Below are 21,371 nucleotides of genomic sequence, written 5' to 3'. Positions count from 1 at the left end.
TTCTACTGAGTTCTAGAGGTAGGAATGACAACTTTTAGGAAGCCTTATAAACAAGTCACGTTTGTTGCGAGTTTTCCAGGTGCATGAATTGATCAAGGGGACTGAGGGGGACCAGCACATGGTCTCTGCCTGCTGTGGCTTCCGTCCCGCACGGGGTGGTGCTCAGCCCCACTCGCTCATTCGATGCTGTAACTCCACATACCCTAGTTACACTTTCTATTTCATGGAAACTCCTAATAAGCCTTTAGCCCTGAAAGGGGACTTGGATGTACCTTGCTTAGATTATATGAAGCTTATTCTCAGGAGAAATTAATGCTACTGGTCACAAAATCACTGGCTGTAATTTATTTTAATTTATTTGACGGTCGGACTTGATGATCTTGGAGGTCTTTTCCAACCTTAAAGATTCTATGATTTGCATGCATTATTCGTCCAACACTTGTGCACTGCCAACAATTCATTTAAAAAAAATCATGAGACCTTTGAAAACATGAAGGACTACTTTTGTAAGTAGCTGTTTGATGATTGGGTCTGAGTTGTTCCTTGTTGAATAAGGTCCAAAAATAAAACAAAACTGCTCCACACGACATCTCCTGAGTACTCTCACATGGAACACACTAACGCTTCACCCAGTTCTCCTGCTGCTGCACTGATACAGGGCCATACTCTAGGCTAAGTATGCCTCTGAATGTCTTCTAGATGATGGCAGGGGTTTAAGCGAAGACTGTTACTGAAAACCAATTTGCATTCAATTTTATTTGCAAATGAACAAAACCCGAAACAGTAGTTGGGGAAAAAAAAAAAACCAACAAAACAACAATAAACAACCAAACCAAAAAGAAAACCTCGAAACAACCTACTCACGGGCGCTAGTCAGAGGGCTGCGGAAGGGGCTGCCCAGATGCAGTACTGCTGCTCCCAGGGTGGCTGGACTGTTCCTCCAAGGTAGTGAGGTAAATCTTCAAAGGAGAGTCTAGTCATGTCAGTCCTCATGTAAAGAATTTGATGCTGCCAAGATTCCCTTACTTCAGCAAATAACAGGAACCTATATTTTTCAAATAGATAGCAAGATAAGACATACTTTTTTAATCCCCACTGTAGGAAGACTTTAATCAATAAAACCTCCAGTTTTGATCCACAGCCAGCCAGCCTGTACATCAGAGTAAATATTGCCTGCAAAACAAGACACGATTAGGCTTTTTGAGGGTCAGTCTTATTGTTTAACTTACCAAATTTTAAGACTGCTCTAATTTCATATTTAATATCCTGTAACTCAAGGCTCAATGACAACTTTCCAAATATTTCTGAACACAAAAAATAAGGGTGGAGGGTTTTGTCTGTTTGTTTTACCATGTAATAAAAATTTAATTTAGATTTTCTTAGCAGCTGACTCATATGGACAGTCATAGGAACCATGATAGTATCCAATTAGTTATTATTAATTCTCATTGCAGTGAACAATACACAGAAACTTTTTCACCCCTATTTTCTAGGTCTTTAACAAGAAGCACATACTCACCATACCTCAGATGCAGTCTGGTTGGAGGCTAAAAAAGGAATTAACCAGATTTTGCATCCCAAAAGATATTTCTGGTGCTAGATGTTCTTGATAGGCAACAGGACCTTGATGTAATGAGACACAATTGCTGAAGTATGAAGGTACACCAATTCAGCTCAGAAATAAAGTGCACATGCCTAACAATAAAGTATGGGACAGTAGGACTGCAGTCGATTCTCGTATCATCTGTAATCTCTGTATCGGGACTCATAGTAAAGGTCTCTAACCCATAGTGACATTACTGTGATGGCAGAATGTCAAGTGAGGCTTGATGGCTTGTGATATGCAAGACAGATCAGATGGTCGTTAAATTACCTTATGTGAGTTTTCAAAAAGTCTGTGAAACCTAACAAGTAGATATACAAAATAATTAACTATGTTGCCATAAACCAGCCTTCTGCCCCACAGCAATGCTAACATTGAGAAAGCTGGAAAAAATGATACTTTATGTTCTATGTATGCAAGTATATACATACGCATCAGGAAAGCAGTCCCAGAGCTTGCTCATTTTAATTGTGCATAACATTATTAAACCAATTTTCTTCAAATTTGTCTTCATATGTAGGTCTCAGCATGCCTTGCAAAACAAAGGAAACTTGAAGAAAATGTTTTCAATAGTTAAGGCTGCATATTTAAATTCAGTATGCAATTCCAGGAAGGCAAACTCAGAATAGGCAGCCAATATGGCCAAAAACTCCCAAGAATTTATGAGGGTGCGTAAACAGTAAACAATAATAGAAACAGGTTTTCTGGCTTTAATTATATTGGCTGCTAACAGGCTGAATATATATAGATAATTTATACTGTAAATACCACTTGAGATTAGAGAAATTTAATTTAATTTTGCAAAAACAGTAGTAAAGAATTCTCACTTGATTTATTTTGTGTAAGGTTTCCTCCTTCCCCCCAAAGCCACACAAACAAATGCATGGCCAGCTGCACATGTACGGGCCTTACCTGAACAAGGTCCTTGTGACACTACGAAGTAAATCCAGAACCTTTAACTCTGAATCTTTGCCAGTCTAGCTAAAAGGAACCCTTCTAACACCTGTGAGCAGAATTAAATTTTATATCCTCTTTTGTAAGGTTTCCAGCTAGTGGAGAAGAGTGTGATTACTAATCCTTGAATAGGATTTTTGTTGGGTTTTTTTGTTGTGGTTTTTTTTTTTGAAAGAGGGCAGTATTCATGTTTTGCAGGTGATGCATCATAGAAGATGGCAGTGGGACATATCTACCTAGCTGCTTTGTTCCTAAACTCGCCTACTGCGTATGTATTTATCTATTAAAATGCAGCCGTTTCCAGGATTGATCATAGTAACTTATAGCACGTAGCAACATTATAGACCAGGTTAGGGCAGGAAGTAAAGAATAGCTTTTCCAATTAATGCCAGATAGGGAAATTCATTAGATAGGATGCAATTACTTAAGCTGGAATTCGTCCAGAAGCTGGAGTTCAGCCAGGACACTAGTTTAACATTAAAATGCTAAATAAAATAAAAATAATAACAAAAAACCCCTTAATGGTATCCAAACCAGAAATGGATTTCTTACTTCTTGACCACATTACCTTGTTATACAGTCAATGTAGAGCATCTGTGATACCCAAAATGGGTTTTCTCTGGGAACTGAAGGTAGAGAAAAGGGAAAAAAAATATGAAATGTTCTCTGGGGTGCATTTATTCATGGTAATCTCCTAGTTAAACATATGATACTCATGATTTTTATTACAGATTTGGAAAAATTATCTACCTTTGACAAAATTTCAGCTGACTTTATAAATGATTAAATGAAACTCAGAGTAAAAATAGACATGTGACAATTTAAACATGCAAAAAAATCTCCTCCAAAACTAATGCAAATGGACACTGATGGTAGTTAAAAAATAGAAAAATATATATGAAAGCCATAAAATGTGCACAAATATGAATGATCATATTAAAAAACTGTCCTGGTCTCAGCTGAGATAGAGTTAATTTTCTTCCTAGCAGCTGGTGTAGTGCTGTGGTTTGGATTTAGGATGAGAATAATGCTGGTAACACACTGATGTTTTTAATTGTTGCCAAGCAGTCAAGGACTTTTCAGCTTCTCAAGGAAAAGGTGGGAGGTGCCCAAGGAGGTGGGAGGGGACACAGCCAGGGCAGCTGACCCAAACTGGACAAAGGGATATTCCGTACCATATGGCATCACACTCCGTATATAACTGGGAGGTGAGCCAGGAGGTGGGACAGCTTGGGAACTAGCTGAGCATTGGTTTCAGGTGGTGAGCAACTGTGCTGTGCATCCCTTGTTTTGTATATTCTTTATTATTATTATTATCATCATCATCATCCTTTTCTGTCCTATTAAACTATCTTTATGTCAACCCACAAGTTTTACCTTTTTTTTTCTTTGTGATTCTCTCCCCCATCCCACTGGGGGGTGGGGGGAGTGAGCGAACAGCTGTGTGGTTGTTTTAGCTGCCTGCGGGGTTAAACCACAACATATTTGTACATCGTATGCAAATTATATCACCATCACTAGTCTTGAAAATCATCGTCATCATCATCACTTCTAGGATTTCCAATGGATTTTCCCAGTTCTCCTTAGGAAGACTCCCATTAAATTCCTAGTGAATATCCGCACTCCAAAGTACACTAAAAAATAAATCTAGTTAATCTGAGAGCAGCAGAGCTAATGAAGACTGTTTCCCAAATCCCCACTCAATATATCCAAGTCCTCCTCTATGCTACTTACAACCTCCCTCCACTCTTGCATTCTTGTTCAAAATGAGGACACAGAGCAGCCACCTCCCTCCCGGATTTCCTAATTACTGAATAGGGAAGAGGCAGCACAAGAGCTATATTTATGCTGCTTGGCCAGCCGGCACATGCCTGCTCCCAGAAAGAAAATAACATGAGCTCACAACACAGCCTTCCTTGCAGCAGGAACCTTAATTTGCATCACCTTCTCCTCTTGCCAGTAGCCAGTTTCCACAAAATTGGTGGAACTCCCACAGTAAACTTTGGTTGAAGTTAATTAAAAGATTCCAAAGTTATTTGGAGCAGGCCGCCAGACAAACAGCATGACAGCATAACCCATGTTTCCTTAAGAAAGCAAGCTAAAAAAGGAAACTAGTAGTAAGTATTATTTCCATATACCATACAGCCCAATTTCTTGACTAAGACCTGTAAACACTACCATGATAGCTATAATAAACAGAAAATTTGCCTAACAGAAGGAACAACAGTAGATGAAATGATAACACAGCTTGCATTAATTAACAACAGAGCTCACTATTCACAGAGGAAGTTGCCGTAAGTATACAGACCTGTAGTCAAATTTTCGCTAGAGCTGAGCTCCCATTTGCTGAGGATGCTAAGTCAAGACAGACATTTTCAGAAATACCAAAAAGTCAGCAATCTCTGTTTAGGTATCAGCAGAAATATTGTGAGTTTTTAAAAAAATGAGAGTAGTCTCCTACTGTTCATTGCGGCTGGGAGCGAGGATGTCCCAGCAGGAGCTCTCGTCCTTTTAACTTGGGGGGGGGGGGCAATGGCCTCAGATTGCCTTTTCCAAGCCAGACTATTGAAAGACAAATAATAGCTGTAGTAATAAACACAACAGTACTGAATAATTAATTCAGAGTAGGAAAAAAAAAAAGAAAAAAGAAAAGAAAAGAAAAAAAAAGAAAAAAGGTGAGGCACTGTACCAGTACTGGAAAGTCATCTCTTAAAGTGTTTCATAATTCGTAAGACACTGCCTCCCTTGCCTCTTTCTTAGAAGGCACTTAAACATCATTAGAAATTAGTAAGATTTATTGGGATATGTAGAAGGGACTTACATTCTGAAAAAGAAAACCCTTAGAAGACCATTCAGAGGTAGAGTGATGATTACATGACAACAATAGCCATACTAGTAAAGTTCACTGAAGACAATTTTTTTGCTGGACAGCTCTCAAATCCCTTGAGAAAATCGTACCATCATTCTGAAAAAAACCCACAACCAAACCACAACCAACCAAAACAAAATAAAAAAACCCCAAACAAATCAAAGTGTGTTTTCAAACTTTTGATAAAACAGCATTTTCCTCAGATACCAAGATGTCCTCTTTGTGGAAATAAAACCTCGAACCTCCAGAAAACACACCTGAAAAGCAACCTTTAGAATTAATTAGTTGCCTCCGCAATTGTCCAGGTGTTCTGCAGAGCATTCCGTGAGTTGATATCGCCAGATCCATCTAGAAGGTCTTCATTTTACTGCACACTTAAAATTACACAGGTCAGCAATGCTCCCAGGAACAAATTGTAAAATGTTCCCATCAAGTGCTGCTTAATATACATTTGTGTGGTAAGTGGTTATGCTTCACCTCCTTATTTATGGTTCTGCACTTATTTTTATTTTAAATAGGAAAACAAATGAATAGATTTTCCAGTCTGTCACACCACCTTGCTGTAGAAGTAGTCAACCTATTATGCAGAGTTAATCATCAACTTCAAATGTATTTTGAAGGTAGAGAGGGCCTTTATAGTATTTGCTGCACATCTCTGCAATCTCATTTTACCAAAGATATGGGTGTGCATCAGCTCCTAGTAAACCCTAGAACACCCCAAAACAATGTCACACAATAGCAAAGAATAAATTTTTTGGGCTTAAGATGGAGTAAGTATAACTAGAAGCAGTTCTCTTACAAAGCAGACTTTTAATCCATTGATCTTGGCTTCAGGAGGGCTGCAAATATGCATCACAACATAAAATGCAGCAAGAAACCAAGCTAAAGAGTGGTCCTGGCATGGATCACAGGCCCTTTGCTAGGGATCCATTGTACAATGAATTATTTCTTTGGGTCCATAAGTGCTATCCAAAAGCACTGGGCATTCCACCATTAATTAGATATACATCCAGTTATATTGAATCCAGGCATCCCTTTCTCCCCCAAAACATCCAGATTTTTCCAGTAAATCACCATGTCTCTATCCCTCCTACCTCTTGCTGCCTTCATTTTACTGTCCCTTTCAAAGTAGTGAATTTCAAAGCTCTGGAGTCCACAGCAGAAACGTACCTCTGTGAGAGCCCTCCTCTACCAGACTGACTGAAATACTCCTGGTTGGAGCATCTCAAGGGTATAACTCTAAAAACTGCCCTTGCCCAGGTTAGGTTGGCTTTAGGCCATTTAGGTTTTGTCATGGTTTAACCCCAGCCAGTAACCAAGCACCACGCACCCACTCACTCACCCCTTTGCCCCCCCAGGGGGATGGGGAGGAGAATGGAAAAAAAAATTGTGGGTTGAGATAGACAGTTTAATAGGATAACAAAGGAAGAGAATAATAATAACAACAATAATAATTATTACATATATATAAAACAAGTGATGCATAAATGCAATTGCTGACCACATGCAGAAGGGAAGAAAACCACCAACCTGACACCCAGTCTGTTTCTGAGCAGCGAATCTGCCTCCCAGCTAGCTTCCCCAGTTATACATGGAGCATGAATATCCCTTTGGCTGGTCTGGGTCAGCTGTCCTGGCTGTGCTCTCCCAGCTTCTTCTGCACCTGGCAGGGCCTGGGAAGCTGAAAAGTCCTTGATTTAGCAACAACTAAAGACACCAGTGTTATCAATGTTATTCTTAAACTAAATTCAAACCACAGCACTATACCAGCTACTAGAAAGAAAATTAAGTATCCCAGCTGAAACCAGGACAGTATTTTAAAGGTTAGCATCTATCTCTGAAATTTTATGCAGAAGTTTAGTGGTAACTGATGCGAGTTATAAAACATAAGTAGCATGCTGGCCCAACATGGGCTAGCTCTGGAGAAGCAGAGACCTTGGTTAAGAGTGGACAAGGTTGCTACTGGCAAGTCACTTTGGTGGCGGCCGAGCCACCTGCAGAGGAGTTGGGGAGTCCCCTGCAGCCAAGTGGCGGACCGCTCTCCGGGCACACGAAAACCCTGCAGACACACTCCTAACGCAGGGGGGTGAACTTGATTACAGCCAGCCCATGCCTCTTCACCTGCAATGAAGCCCAAAGTGTGAGCTTATTCCTGGTTTCAAAAAACACCCCAGGTCTGGGGTGCCTCTGGATGATGTGTCACTGCTGTCATCAGGAAGCAAGAGGAGTTGCACCTCCTCAACAAGCATAGTTTGAAAAGGCTTACCTTGTCACAGCTACCGTCTAATTATCTAAACACAGCAGCTGGTCTAACTAGGTGCTGAAATTATGAGCTTCTCAACCCCTGTGACAATAATGACTGTTGGTAATATCTGTTTCTTTCTTTCTGCTCATCTGCCACATCTTCACTATGTGTAAATGGAGCCACAATTGTATTAATTGAATATAAGTCATTATTAGCAAGAGATCAACAACCAAAGTCACAAATATCAGCCTTGTTTTATATTCAGGTATAAAAGCTGTAGTAAAGTCAAAAGTCCAGGACATCTGAAGCAAACAGAGCCTTGGAGATGACTTGGCAAAACCATCTATATTAGTTTCATCAAAAAGGGAAGATTAAACACTACCTGTGGCAAGACAGATCGTTAAAGCCAAATGATGATCTCTCAAGCAAAGGATAGTTGTAAAGTTGAAGGCTGTAAAGATGAAGGCTTGCTAACCTTCTTAATGATAACCTTGACAATAATAGATTTGATTTCTTCTTCACAACTTTTGACAATCAGGAGAGAATTAGGTTTAAAACAGAGGTGGTAGGTCATCACTTTTCTACCACCACTAGTGGCTTAACAAGCCACATAGGCCAGAAGTAGTGCAGTACCATCAAATGTTTTATAATGAAAATCTATTTTATTGCAGGCTAAAGTAAATGGAGGGTTTCATTGTACAATTTAAAGAGAATACGGTTTAGCGGTTCAAAGGAAAGTGGGAAGGAAAAGAGTGGTGAGAGAACCCCAGGCACATAGGCAGCGCAAGAGAGTCATTGATTTGTCTCTGAGACTTAGGAGAGTTGCAAAGAAGAAACTGAGAAAGGACAAGGACAGTCAGTACTCCTTCTTGTCAGGATAAGAAGGAAAAACAGAATAGTGCAAGCTTCATTTTGAACCTTGTAACAACATTCTACCAGAGGGGCTCAAACCCCAATGCTTTTTTAGGTTTTTATGAACATTTTGAAGAATGAGATGGAGATTAGTCTCATCAGACTGACCATAGTAGTGGTACACTACAGCCATTTTCTCTGAGAAAACTTCTATCCCAAACTTTATATTGGCATACGGAGCAAACATGGAAACATTGCACCAAATATTTAAATGGTATTTCCCTTTAAAGTGAATATTAATGTTAGCGTAATTACTTTCAAGCATAGTCATCCTCGATTAGGACATGTTATGACTCTCTGGCACACAGAACTTAATAAAAGGGCTTTGTAGAACATTTCCAATTGAATTTGTGGTTTAGGCCAATCTTGTCTAAACCAGTATCTTCAGTGGATGAAATCACTCACATGACAAGTGATAAAAAAATAAGCTTTGCATAAAATACATCATCATCTCCAGAAAGGGCAGCGACCCTTCTTATCAGGCTAGGTTGTGAAGGTGTGAGGGTTGGCAAAAGAGAGGGAGGGAACATGCAAAGCTTGGGTCAGTAAGAGCTCCTGGCCATGCAGCGCTGGGGTTTGTTACAGAGATCTCTCCTGCCCCACATCAAAGATGTCATCAGTCTCTGAACTAGCAACTGTCTGTCCTGTCTGTCCTCCGAGTTATTGTTTTCCTACCCTGAAGTCATTTCAAGGGGGCATGGCTGTGTGAGAGGTACCATCCTTTAGATGAGCTACAAACATATGGCACTGACCACATGTGGTCATTAAAAAGTCCCACGCCAATTTTTGCAAGGCTAACAATATTAGCCCCAGTATCCTGGCCAAATTCCAATATAGGTAATTATATTCTGGGTAATGACATACCAGCTAGTTTTATAAGGTTTAATATACATTGTGGAAAGTGGCTTGCACCTAAGGGCTCTGAGTTAAACTCATTGCACAGTCAGCTGGGATAAAATTAGAGAAGAAACTACCCAAGCATGTCAAATGTTTAAGCTTTAAAACCCTGGGTAGAATGAAACAAAAGAGGAAGGGATCCAGGGGTGCTTTAGCGTAATCAAGCTGGCTCATGCCGCTGAAGACACAGCTGGGATCGAGAGCTCACTGCTGTGAGGAAACTTGTAACAGTATCCCCACCCCAACTTCAGCAGTGGGTGTGTGTGCATATTAAATTACCAGGTTAAGGAAGAAGATGGAGCAGTATGATGCAAAATGTTGTTTCCTGGGGTTTTTTTGCTCGCGGCTTCTCCCCCCCCCCAGCAAAATCTAACCAAATCAGGATCTTAGAAAAAACAAAACAAAACAAAACCAAAAAACCCCCACCTCTTTAAATACTTACGCCTGTTGCATGGCATCCCTGTGACCCCAGATCACAATGCCAGGAGTATGCTCCTCTTTGACCGACTTCTATTTGTCTCATCTTGCCCCGCTTGAAGACATTCTGCCAATACCAGCACAGGATCCAGCTGTAACCACGCCCTGGCATGATACCCACTAGGTACTGCTGCTGAAAAACTCTGATGCCCAGCCCCAGAATAATCCGGGTGACAGCACAGGTCCCTCCAGCATGCCATTAAAATAAAAAAGGGGCACTGGGAGTGTGCCACCCACCCCTCAGTTGGGGCAGGAGGCACTCACTTGCAAGGACTTACTGGCTTCATTCGCAATGTGTTGACACGGCATACGCATTTGGATGACACAGAGCCTTGCAATGAAACACAAGCAGAACACGTCAGACCTCAGGGCTGAGAGTACAATTGGTAACAAAACAGTTTGGCTCTTTTGATCTGATAAAGCTTTCTGTAGACAGCGCATCCCATTTTATACATTGCACAAGCCTGGAAACCACCTCTCCACATACCCCATTAATTTACACTATGCAGAATAGAAGAAAAACCATTTCTAACGTAAAATCACAGGTGGAACAAAAGCCATAAAACCAGCTTCGGATTTGAAGCCCCACCTTTGGCCAGCAGGATATCCAAAGCAATGGCGCTGCAGTACAAGGAGCCATCATTTCATCTTGAAATGAAGTTCAAATTAAGCTGCGATTTTGTTTTCCCAACTTATGAGTGGGTGAGGGCTTGTTTTGGTGGTACCATCCGGATTCCAACCTTTAATCCACGTATTTCACATGTTGGTGTGTACATCCTATGCTCGCGGGCACACCAGCTCATTTCAAGATGCTCTGTGCCTTTCCTGGGCCTGGATTTCAAGCTGTCGGAGATGGGAGGCACAGGCTCTCCCCCTGCTCTTCACGTACAGAACACTGTTTCATCTCCTCGATTCCTTTCTCCATTAAAACACATTCAAACATAATTAGTGTAACATTAAAAATGGAGGAAATTTTGTAATTGCCAGTTGTTCTGTAGCCATGGTTACATCAGAGATTATACCGAGCGACTCGGGCCTGAGCACGCACAAGCAGTTAGCAGGAACAGCAGTAGGATAATGTTTGTGTGCATGTGCAGGTGTGCTGATGTGCATGTTTGCCAAAAAAAAAAGAGGGGGGAGGATTGGGGGGGGACGGGGGGGGAGAGAGGGGAGAGAGGCTGAGGGAGAGAAAGGAGGGAGGATGGGGAGGGGAGAGACGGAGAATATTCGGTGACATTTAAGGTGCTAATATCTGGAAGTCAACCTTTAATTTGACAGCTTTTAGTGCTAGTTAATTTCACTCATCCAGACGAGGTGTAGGAAATTTGCAGCACCTTTAAATTATCACGTTTTTCCACACTGCCTGAGGCCTATGTGGAATACCTGAGCCATACTTTCTGCCCCCCTCCCTGGCTCCCTCTCCATTCCCCCCACCCCCCTGCTTTTTCAGGTCAGTTGAAGTAAAACTTTCATTCCTTTCTCAGACAATTAATCTTTAGCTAATTGAAGCAGGAATGCTGCAGGATGGGTTTCACTGGGGCCTGTAAATCTCATTTAGCAAAGTGAATTCCAGGCACATGCTGCACCTAATGATGTGACAGGTGGGCTGCACTGCAAGACAGCAGCCGCCGAAAAGTTGATTCTCATTAGACCCTCGGAGTCCTGCAGTCAGTTTTCTGATGGCTGAAGAACACTAATCGCATCTGTTTGCTGCTGGGTGGGGTGGGCAGGGAGGGAGAGAGGCAACGATGAGAGGCGGGGGGGCGAGGGGGGGCCCGTTCCTCTCTTTCATGAGTTAATATCCTTGACTCCTGCCCAAAAAACCAGCAGGCCTGCCTCCCACCATGCGATCAGCCTCCATTCTGCTGACTCCTACAGGGTGCACCCTTTTTCTAATTAACTGGAATGGCTATGGAAAGCAAAGGAGGCCTTGTGTTGGGTGAACCAATTATTTTGAAGGGTATTAAGTCATCAGATTTACTTTTATCTTGATTGCATTGTGGAAATCGTGCATAATTAATGGTGGGAGCTTATTAGGAAAATGATTAGGCAAATTACACAGGTGTCGGATGCATTTTTTATGATAAATTTGCTAGAACAATCCTGCAATTCCATCTGTTCAGCTCATATCAGAATGTCACTCTGGAAGAAATTAATGGTGCAGAGTCGCACAAAGTTACTGGAGGCCTTGGATGCAGATTTATGTTTTAAAAAAAGATACAGTTAAAATTACCCAGCAATTTCCTAATAAATACTTGATGTTACAGTTCAATAAATTACTTATTTAATCTTAAAAGAAAATGATAGTCAGCTGGAAACTAAAAAGTGGAGAAAGCATAAACCTCATTTTGTCAGTTTGATGTGTATGTAAATAAAAAATAATCATAAGACGTAATAATTCTTTGCTGTGGGATGCTGACTAGAGACAAGCTGTCAGTATCCAAGTACTTCTGCTAGGTATTTTTTCTGCAGATACTAAGGCTTGTCTTACAGATGCTGTGCTGGTTCTGAGGTGGCAGAGCCGGTTCCCTTTTCTGTAATTTCTGCAGTGTTTAACAGCAGATTCTGGAGCTCGCATACTGGGCGCCGGGGAGGATGCCAAATGCTGTGCTCACGTCCATGCTTCTTTCACCTTGTATTTCCTACCAACACCAGAAGATGAAAATTATGAAACCAAAACCCACAAACACATTGTCCTTTGGAGTGAGCCAGTAAACGAGTGCATGTTTTCTGTGTGTGAGTGTGTGTGTCTGAAAAAGCATGTGTATGTGCATTTGTAGAACTAAAGCAATGAAAGACTGATATTCTACCCCTGGAAGTGCTAAGAAACTGCAGCGATGGATTAGTTATTATGCAGCAACTGAAAAAGCTCACATCCCATAGAAGGAGCATAATATTGTACTAGCTAATATAATATGAATTCTCAAAAAAAACACAAGTAAGAGGGCTAAAGTAGAGAGAAACTGGGTGTGTGAAGGGAGCATGACAAAGAAAAGCAGTTTAATCAGGCTGGGCAGTTTAACAGTCAAATATGATTTTTAGGAGTATATTTTTCATAACCTGACTGGCTCACTGTAATCACTGCTTTTACCTTTCTTTCGGTACTACTTTTAAAAGAGATTAACTAGGCAAACATCCTTAACATGGCTGTTGTCTTCTCCTGGGACAGCTCTGAGGAAGGCTCAGCCCCAGATGTCAAGTGGCTTGGGGTCTGCATTGCCTTAGATAAGTCCTTTCGACCACCCTCCAAGGCCTTTGGATCACAAGACCTGTGGGCTAAGGGTAGCAGACAGCATGGTGTTTTGCCCCAAGAACAGGATAGGGCTGCTCTCAGGGTGGGATGTGCACTTCAGGATTACTCAAACACCACAACGGGCCTCTGAAAGGGGGTCTCAACACTGCAAATGCAGTTTATATTCAGCCAAATGAGCTACCAGCTAGTTTCATAGTATAAAGTACTGTCTGCCACTGAAGGTAAAGGGGCCCCGGGCAGTAAAGGTCTCAAGCACAGTTTGCAAAATCCATCTAAGAAGCTGAGTAAAAAAGTTTATCTGTCCTTTTGCTTGGCTTTGAAGCTAGCTTGATCATCTTGAATGCCTTCAAAAAGGCAAAGCAGACTTGCCCCATTTTGTAGATCCCTCCCTGCGGTGCCGCAAGGACTATCATCCTGCCCTAACTCCACAGCACTGTGGCTTTACTACTTCATTCCTCTCTCTTGTTCCTCAGTGTCCCGAGAGGTTACTCATTGCCACAGGGACCTTGGAAGGAAAAGTTACTGGCCATGTGGCACAGTCCATTTGGGGATTTCTGTTCTTTTCAGGATCTTTAGCTTGTTGTAATGTTATCAGAATAGAAGTAAGCATCTCTCTTTCTTTTGGCACTCTGAAAAGGAAGCTAGTAGTGATCACCAATTTTTAAAAAAAATATTTGGAAATTTACAGCTAAAGAGGAACTCATGAGAGAATTGCATTATTTTTCTCCCTAATATCCAAGTCTTGCTAAATCCCAATGATACCAATCTCTGTGACTTTTGCATCTGATTAATCCTTCCCTGCAAAGTCAAGTCACCTGCGGGTGATAGCACTCACTACCATCTGCACTTGTAGTGAAGGCAAAGGAACTGAATTCCGAACAGCCTCTGTCTGCAAGAGAGGCCCGTGGCAGCAACCCACCTTGTGGGTGGTTTACGTCCATTACGCAAGGAGAGATCAGCTCATCTGAAAACGCAGCTTCTCCTCCAGACCCTTCGCTAGGCAAACTCTTTGAAATCTGCTTTCATACGTCTCATTGTAGTGAGCGTTTTCAGAAAAATTACAGGGACACAGAAGCAAATGTGGCAAACTAGTGTGCCCCTGAGTCAGTTTGTTACTGCTTGTTAATTAAGAATGTTGATAAATCTTGGTTTTATTCCATTAAAGCTATCAGAACAATATAGATTAATGCTGTTAAGCACAGCAGGTAACCTTAATGCAGTTACTGAAATATTAGAGAATATTTGAGATAAATTTGAAGTTAGGGTGACTATCCTCCTACATTTTAAGGGATATCCCTTATCTGGTGGGTAATGGCCCATGACCCATATCCAATAAGGAGCTGCTAAGCATTTGATCAGATAAAAAGCATGTTTTCAAGCAATCATTATTCAAAGGATCAGACACTATGATACTAATGTGTGATTTTGTACCATGAATAAAACATTTCAGATGATATCCCTCAAAAAATCTATACTGGAATTTATATAGGTGAGCAAGTAAGGGTCAAGTGAATTTCACAGAAGGAGATAGAGACCTGTCTGTATTAAATTAAATGGGTTAATGTAAAACATAGCAAGGCCAAGAGTCATAGGTTCAGAATATATAGCCCTAAATGTAAACCTGACATGCAGATTACTTCCCAATTTCAGATGGGTCTGTCCCCATACTGTGAAAGAAACTAGTACTATTTATTTCTAGAAGAGTTTAGCTAGCCAGTATTATTGGCAAGATAGGACATAATATAGAGGAATCAACCGACGCAGGTGTCCTTTCTAATTCCTGTAGTTAATGTGAGAATACAGACAGAAAATTGCTGTCTGGCCAATCGCTCACCTGGACAACTTTCTGAAGTATACCTCATCCAGTTCCCCTTCAGGTGCCAGAATATCTCCAGGTGCTTTTACACAGAGCTGTTCAGACAGACCAAAGATCTTTACCTCATCCTCCAAACTCACCAGTCTTGATGAGCTCTAGGAAGCTGTAGCAGGAAAACCATGTTAGAGACGTACTCTGAAAGTATTAATCCACTCCGAGTTGGCAGGTTTGCATAGACATGCTCCTAGAGGCATCATAGCAAGTAGAAGACCTTGCCAAAGCCGAGACTCTCGTGTGAGTGGCTCTGCACCAGGTAGTCTCTGTTCCTGGGAGCATGGACCTCAGGCAGAAGGAAGAAGGTGATGCAGAGAAATTCTTAGAGACAGGCAGGAAGTAATTGGCAGTAAATGACAGAAACAAAATCTGGCTCTCGCTAATCTCAGTCCAAGTCTCATGCACCAGCCACACTGCTCCTTTGATTTTGAGTGCCGGCGTCATATTTCAAGTGTACAGTATCCCTCTAATACTGTAATCAATATTTGTTTTTAAATTAAACATTACTTTTCTTTTCCAGAGCATCACTCAATTTTCTTTAAGCCCTACCAAAATAACTAATTCCTAATCCTTAGTATAGATAACTAGCTCAAAACAAACAGGCCCTTTTGTAGTATTGACAGTATTACATTTTTAGCATATTATAAGCTTGCAGTTAACACCTAGACATTTCCTAGCTCTACATATTCTGAAATATAGGTGGTAAAAACACAAAGCTATTTGTTTATCCGATTTTCTGAGTACATCTCCCTCATAATGGTTTCAAAGTTTAGCCTTTCAAAGTGCAGATGCAGGATGTTCAAGACTTGGCACTGGTTTTGCCCAGATCAGATTTTCATTAGACAAAGACCAATTCATACAAGCTTCTGAAATTATTTTAATTACTTTTTTTTCTTTCTTTCTTGGTAAGTGGTGCAAAACAATGCCTCCGATCAAAGATAAGTGGAAGGACCCAAATGCAGATTATATATCTAAAACTCACAGAAACGTAGGACACTTTGGATAGACACTTTTTCCAGGTTTTCATGTCTTGCCCATCACTGCAGAAACAAGACCTTTTTTTGCAAGTAGACATTGCTTTAAACATTGAGGCCTGGCTGACCGAAGCCTTTCACCTAAACACCTTCATATTTTGTTTTAGAGGTGCGGGTTTGGATTAATGAGGAATGCCATTGGGATGTGACTTTACAGATGGTGAGCGGTAGAGCAGGCAGTACTTCCCTCTGATGGGGAGGAGGCAAACCCTTCATTAACACATCAGCTTCCCCCAGAAGCTCATACTGTCTGACGTGCCTAACCTGTGTGCATATGTCAACAGAGAACGCTTGCTAATGTTGCTGAGGCTGTAAATAAGGGTTCATACTATACTACGAGGGAGATTAATGAGTAGAGTGCTTCCTTCTCTGCTGGAGGCTGAAGTAGGTTCCCTATTAAGATGCAGTATCTGTCACTGTCAATAGAGACATGCTGTGTGGGTGTGAGGGGAGGCTAAAGAGGTGTCTCTGAATCTGGTAATTCCTTGCTTTTAAGGGTCTAACACAGGGGACTGACACGCTTGAGCAACATCAACTTCCTGAAAGATGTTTTCCATTAATGGAATAAGTCCAGTAATGTCTGTGGCCAGAGAGAGAGGAATGCAAAGGAAAAGGAGATATTCCCTTTTGAGGAAAGTGCAGAGTTTTCTTCTTAAACTTAGAAAAGGAGAAGAGAAAGAAACTAGTATCCTGTGGATAGGCCATGCAGATTTCAGGAAAGGGAGAAGGGAGAGATCTTTCCTTCTCTTAGTTATTCCCATTGTAACTACTGAGAGCTTTCTGTGTTCTTATGATAAATGAGATGTCTACCTTCCTTACCTACGTTCCCTTATCTCCTTCCCTCTTCAGTTCAAGTAAATGATTATTTTTATTTACTTGTATAACATCCATTTCTGTAGTATCAGAATGTCTTACAGACCTGTCTCATCTTCATGAAACATTTGATATCATCCCTCTGAAGTAAGGCTTATCCATTTTTACATATGGGGAAGCAAAGCACAAAGAGGCTCAGTGCCTTGCCCAAGCTTACATTGTAAACATGCTGGTGAAGAGAGGTCTTAATTCTGAACTCACAAGCACTTAAGCATGTCCGCACTCTTGGACCCAGAGTCAAAAAAGAAGATTCCCCATATGGCCCATGCCTGTGTTTCAGTGAGGAGTGCTCACAAAGGCAGTCAGCTCACTCAGCCTGGGACAAGGAAGGTCTTGCCTAGATTATTAAGGAAATCTTTTCTACATGTTTGAACCAGAATGACTTTCTAGATCAGAAACTTGCTTCATACAGTTAAGTGATATACAGAAGTTAAAAATGCCTACACATTTAGAGACAGATGTATAACCCACTGGTTCCTCTTAAAACCCCTAAGGAACATAAAAATTTATATAAATCAGCCTTTCTCCATTAATTAGAAGATCAGCCTTTTTCCATTACTTAGAAGATTGAACAAAATGAATGTAACACAGAGCAATATTATCCATTTTGTCCTAACACTTGTGCTTCCTTTACAGAAGCTGAAAGAACTTGAGGAACTTATCTAGCCAGTATAGTCATTAATTTGAAAAGAAAAGCAGTGTAACAAAATAGTGCATTAAGATTTTAAGATCTGGCTAAGTTCAGCAAAAGCAAACAACTAAGAAAGTAAAAATTTGAAAAGGAAGAAATCTGGGGGAAAAAATGGGAGCCTATGCCTAAAAAACCTAAAGCACTTCTAGATTTGCATGTTAAAAATTTATTTCACTTAAGTACCTGGATATGTAGCCCACAGTCAATGGGAATTACAAAGGGCAGCAGCTTTGAACAATAGATCACGTCTTTAGCTCTCTTCTCAGTTACAGATATAAGGCAAATGCTATTTACTGTTCCTTTATATCACCAAACTTACTGAACACCAAACAGTTATATTTTTTTGTTTTTACTTAGAGAATAAGTCTATTTCTAATAAAGTTTATCCATAAAAATACAGTAAATTAGAAAAGCTGCCTGCAAATCACATGTAAGGATTAAGCAGTCTTTGGATACTCACTTCAGAATGTTATGTCATGCCACTTGCAAAAGGAAAATCAAGGAAAAAAAATACGTTTCCTAATTTATTAATAACATGTTAGTTTTATGTATAACATGGGTATTAAGAAATAAATGTATTATACTACATCACGTCATGCAGTGATGCTTTCCTAGCAGTATTGATAAGTTCTCTGGAACTGGTCAAAGAGCATGTGGCTCCAGCCCCGCGCATGGTGCACCCAGGCTGCAGGGAGGGCGCGCGCCCGGGAAAGCAATGTTTGTTCTCTCAGCCACTGCAAGCAAGGGAGCACTTGCATTTTAGGTTTTTTCACAAAGCAGGATAGTGGTGTCTTATTTGACATAGGGGGAGAATGAGGGCAAAGCAAATGAGCAGCCTGGAATAAAAAAATAATAGAAAGTTATACCGGGGTGCTCGGCCCACTCCAGAGTTGGAGACAATGACAGTTCCAAGGCCAGCAGGAGGGAGCTTCTCTGAGCCCACACGTTGTCCCTGGCACTGCAGGTGCAGAAACCAGCAATGTTCGGCCTGCTCATTGCCTCTTACAGTGATAACTTCAGAAAGTTCTTAAAACTTCAGCAGGGGTTGTGAGGGAGGAGGCTTTTTTGTTGTTTATTCACATTTATGAGAATGCTTATTATAAAAATTTTATATTGCAATGATAGACACAGAAAAGATGGAGTATGTTGAAGCTGAAGGACCTTCAGGACAAGCAAAATGAAGAATACATTATTTTTCACAGTTACATGATCCACTTACTTGTCAGCTACCATATTTTAAAGATTTTTATGAACTCCTTCACCTTAATATTACAGTATTTTCAAAGTCTAGACAGTGGGAAGTGCCACCTCCTTTTCCTTCAGCTTGTGAGAGCCTTATAAATTGATCAATAAACAAGGGACAAGTGTATTGGCTGTAGAGTTTTCAAAATTCATTATTAAGCATATTTTGTTTCTGTGGAAGGAAGAGCTAAGCCAAAAAAACAAACTGTGAATTAAACCTCAATGCTGAGTTTATTTTTAGAGGTAGACACAATGTAGTCCAATCCAACCCTTCAGAAAATCCCAAACTTAGAGTATGTTAAAGTGTCCCAGAGAAAGTTGGTATCTTGTGTCCAATAACATTAAAAACTCAAAATTCTTTTTGTTGGCAAAACTGAACAAACTCCTCCTTACTTTCAACTGTCTAGCTTTTGTTCTGTACTAGCAGTCACACACATAGCCAAAGGACTTTCAATAGTTGGTATGAGTCTCATTCTATAGATATGGTATCCTAAATCTTAAGCTAACTCCCTAACCCTGCTTATTGACCTCAGTTAATAGCTCAGAATGGGAAAGAGACTATTCTGGTGTAGAAGGAATACCACTTTACCTGGATCAAACATTGGGCAACATTGTGGAAAAACAATCAAAATGAATGATAAAAGAAAAATCATTAAGAATCAAATAAGACTTAAAATGCAAAGGGAATCCTTCTTTTGCTACAAATAATTATCTCCACAACTGTTATTTAACAGTTCTTCACACTTTGTGGAAATAGCTGCCATGAACATATGGAGTCATCAAATTTCATAGAAACATAGAATGGTTTGGGTTGGAAGGGACCTCAAAGATCATCTAGTTCCAACCCCCCTGCCATGGGCAGGGACACCTTCCATTAGACCACGTTGCCCAAAGCCCCATCCAACCTGGCCTTGAACACTTCCAGGGATGGGGCAGCCACAACCTCTCTGGGCAACCTGTTCCAGTGCCTCACCACTCTCACAGTAAAGAATTTCTTTCTAACATCTAATCTAAATCGACCCTGCTTCAGCTTAAACCCATTACCCCTTGTCCTGTCACTACACTCCCTCATAAACAGTCCCTCCCCATCTTTCCTGTAGGCCCCTTCAGGTACTGGCAAGCCGCAGTTAGATCTCCCCGAAGCCTTCTCTTCTCCAGGCTGAACAACCCCAACTCTCTCAGCCTGTCCTCACAGGAGAGGTGCTCCAGCCCTCCAGTCAGCTTCGTGGCCCTCCTCTGGGCTTGCTCCAACAGCTCCATGTCTTCCTTGTGCTGGAGACCCCAGAGCTGGACGCAGTACTCCAGGTGGGGTCTCACAAGAGCAGAGTAGAGGGGCAGGATCACCTCCCTTGACCTGCTGGTCACACCTCTTTTGATGCAGCCCAGGACACAGTTGGCTTTCTGGGCTGCAAGCGCACATTGCCAGCTCATGTTGAGCTTTTCATCAATTTGAATGACACTAGAGGTAATTTTTGGACTGCAATGAATCATGTCCATTAAAATGAAAGCTATATATATAGAAAGATTATGTTTATAGGAAGGTGATCTCTAAAGTACCTAAATAGCTAAGAGGGAAGTCCTGTGGGAAATAGAAGTTGTTGGGGCAGGTAACTAGAGATGGTTTTCAATAGGAAGTTATTATGGAAAGAGAAGACGAGTCTGCTGCAGAAGCAGTATGACACAAGGTGTCTGTTGACTTGTGTCACTAAATTGATAAACTGCTTTATATCAGAATAAGCCTTTTTTGGGGGAGAAGGGTGGCAGAGAGACAGAACTGAAATGCCTGTTCAAATCTCCAGATAGAAGATACCAGAGCACGCACATATATATATAAATATATATATAAAAACCACATCTCCCATAGAAGCAGATATGATTGGTAAGATATCTTTTTTCCTCAAAAGAGATGGTTTGTATATGTATCTGTCATGGTTTAACCCAGCCAGTAACCAAGCACCACACAGACGCTCGCTCACTACTCCCCCCATCAAGGAGATGGGGAGGAGAATGGAAAAAAACCTCACAGGTCGAGATAAAAAGAGTTTTATAGAATAACAAAAGAAGAGAATAGTAATAGTAATAATAAACATAAAACAAGTGATGCACAAATGCAATCGCTTACCACATGTAGAAGGAGAAAGAAAAAAAAAAACACAACCCAATGCGCAGTCTGTTTCCGAGCAGTGATCCCACCTCCCGGCTCGCTTCCCCAGTTACATGCAGAGCATGACGTTCTGTGGCAGGGAATGTCCCTTTGGCCAGTCTGGGTCAGCTGTCCTGGCTGTGCTCTCCCAGCTTCTTCTGCACCTGGCAGGGCCTGGGAAGCTGAAGAGTTCTTGACTTAGTGTAAGCACTACAACTGCCTAGCAATGACTAAAACCATCAGCGTGTTATCAACGTTATTCTTGTACTAAATCTAAAAGACAGCACTATACCAGCTACTAGAAAGAA

This window comes from Grus americana, chromosome 1, assembly GCF_028858705.1.
Source record: "Grus americana isolate bGruAme1 chromosome 1, bGruAme1.mat, whole genome shotgun sequence".
NCBI lineage: Eukaryota > Metazoa > Chordata > Aves > Gruiformes > Gruidae > Grus > Grus americana.
The sequence above is the reverse complement of the archived record's forward strand: the minus strand, read 5'-3'. Positions refer to the sequence as shown.